Below are 2,915 nucleotides of genomic sequence, written 5' to 3'. Positions count from 1 at the left end.
ACCTGTGCCCGGAGACGGGAGGGACACGGTCACCTGTGCCCGGACACGGGAGGGACATGGTCACCTGTGCCCGGACACGGGAGGGACACGGTCACCTGTGCCCGGACACGGGAGGGACACGGTCACCTGTGCCCGGACACGGGAGGGACACGGTCACCTGTGCCCGGACACGGGAGGGACACGGTCACCTGTGCCCGGACACGGGAGGGACACGGTCACCTGTGCCCGGACACGGGAGGGACACGGTCACCTGTGCCGTGGCCCAGCCTCCGACGGCGGAGGACACTGGCCCCGGCTTCTCCCCGGGACGCACTGGAAACCGGTACGAGGGCCGTCAGTGGCGGGTGAGCCAGGGACGGAGGCGTGGAGAGCGCCGAGGAGGGACGAGGAGGGACGAGGAGGGACGAGGAGGGACGCCCGGCCCCGGATAATTAAGAGCCAGTCACTGAGGCGGCTCAGGGGGGAGCCGATCACAGGCAGGAGCCGCCGCCTCGCTCAGCCCTGCTCCCGCTCGCGCACACGGCTTTGCTGCAAAGAAGCACTTTGTTCTCGTCCCGCACAGACTGTGATCTGAAGGGAAAGCGCTGGTTGAAGTTTAGCCGACAATTGACCTCGCACAGATTTCTGGGGACAGACCGCTCCGAGGCCGCGGCCGGGCCGCCCCTTCTAATCGCAGCCTCGCTCAGCAAGGCCCCCCGAGCCTGCGATCGTGCCTCCGCCCGGCACCCCATGATCAATCAATCCCCCTGCCCTGCTCCCCAGAGCCTGCACCCCCCCACCCCCACCCCCGCCCAATGCCCAGAGGTGGGCAGGCGCCGCTGTCCTCGCCCTGGCAGCACTGAGCCTCCTGGTGGGTGTGAGGGGCTGAGTGGCGGCCCCAGAGGCGCTGAGGGCGTCACCCCAGAACCTGTGGGCGGGACACACACAGTCGTGGTAAAGGGACCGAGGAGCCTTCCCCAAAGCGTGGGAGTGGAGCATAGAGTGATCACTTCCTGTTTGAAATATTGAAGAAGGTGGCTACAGCCCAGGACCCGCTAAAAATTAGCACCGAGCGGGACAGACACACAGAGAAGCCAGCTGACCCCGCGTGGACCTGGGGGAAAACCAGGCACCTTCATTTTTATTTTTTTTAATTTGTATTAAACTTTCTTTTTTTAAATCTGTTTTTTACTAATTCCAGAGAGAAGAAGGGAGAGGGAGAGAGAGATAGAAGCATCAATGCTGAGAGAGCATCATGGATCGGCCGCCTCCTGCACGCCCCCCACTGGGGATCGAGCCCGCAACCCGGCATGTGCCCTTGATGGGAATCAAACCGTGACCTCCTGGTTCATAGGTCGACGCTCAACCACAGAGCCACGCCGGCTCTCATCATTGATGTTTCTATCTCTCTCTCCCTCTCCCTTCCTCTCTGAAATCAATTTTTTAAAAAAATTCTTAATAGAAAGTTGATTCGAGTTTTCCCGGAGCACGGGGAGGAACCTGGGGGGCGGGGAGGGGCCACGCTGTGCCGCTGGGTTCCTGAAGCCCTTTGGTTTGTACACGGGGTGTCTCCCTCCATCTCTCCCCGTAGAACACGAGCTCCTTGAAGGCAGGGCCACAGCGCCTCCTTCCGCCTCAGGGGCAGTGGCAACATGGTTGCAATAACAGTCATTACTTCCGACCGCAGGGTGAGGGGCCCCCGAGCCCAGCTGGGCGGCCAGAGAAGGCGACTGGAAGGGGTAAAAGCAGCGACCGGGGCTCCGTCCCGCCCTGGAGGGAGCGAGCTCAGAGCCAGGGCGAGGGCGCTCAGAGGCCCTTCGGGGGCTTAGAAAACGCCCTCGGGGTTTGCAGCATGGATCGGGGTCCCGATGTGTCTGATCCTTTCTTGTCTATCGAGGTCACCCTGGTTCTCGTCCTTTGTTCTGTCAACAGGAGTGACTGAGGATGTGAGCAGGTTCCTCCTGGGGTCGGCTCTACTGGGTCAGAGGTCAGAGTTCGTCCTTCGCTGCAGTTGGACCGAGCGGCGGCCGTCTCACAGAGCGTCCCCTTGTCTGTGTCCATAAGACACTGGCCCCGACCTGCTTGGCTCCTGAATTACGCCCCGTGCTTTGGTCTCGGTGAGATGCGGCCTCCCAGTGGGCGGGGAGGCATTCCCCCCGTCACTTCCTGAGAGAAGTTGTGTGTTTTGACGTTATTTGTCCCTTAAGGATCTGCTAGAATTCTCCGCAAAGCCTTCTGGGATCGGGCTTTTCTTTGAGGGTAGATTGTTTGTTTGTTTCCAAGTTCCACTTCTTTTATTGCTAGAGGGCTATTTACATTTTCTAATTGTTTCTTTTTTATTTTTATTTATTTTTAAAATCTTTATTGTTGAGATTATTACTGATCTCCCTCTCCCCCCTCCCCCCAGTTGCCCCCCTTCACCCAGTTCCTGCCCCGCCCCAGGCCTTCCCCCTGTTGCCTGTGTCCGTAGGTAATGCATACATGCATTCGAGATCTTTGTCCAATCTCTTCCCGTCCCCACCCCCTTCCCTCTGACAGTCGTCAGTCTGTTCCATTTCCATGCCTCTGGTTCTATTTTACTCACCAGTTTATTCTGTTCATTAGATTTCTTATTTATCTTTATTTTTAGACTCAATTGTTGATAGATACGTATTTATTGCCTTTTACTGTTCCTATTTTATATCTTTTTTTTTTTCTTCTTACGTGAAATGTTGGAGGGCATTCTTTCAGAAGAGGAAGAAGAAGGAAAAGAAAAACATCTACTTGTTTCCTGTAAGAAGGCGGCCTGGCTGGAGCAGGGCCCGCAGGAGCGAAGGCGTCACGGAGGCCGTGGGAGGTGTGGCGAGAGACGCAGCGGGCCGGGGTCCGCCAGGAAACGCCGGGTCAGGACACAAGTCCCACTGACAGACTTCCACGTCTCTTCGTTTCCGTAACAC

Source organism: Cnephaeus nilssonii, assembly GCF_951640355.1.
Source record: "Cnephaeus nilssonii genome assembly, chromosome: 6".
NCBI classification, from domain to species: Eukaryota; Metazoa; Chordata; class Mammalia; order Chiroptera; family Vespertilionidae; genus Cnephaeus; species Cnephaeus nilssonii.
This window is presented reverse-complemented; position numbering follows the sequence as displayed.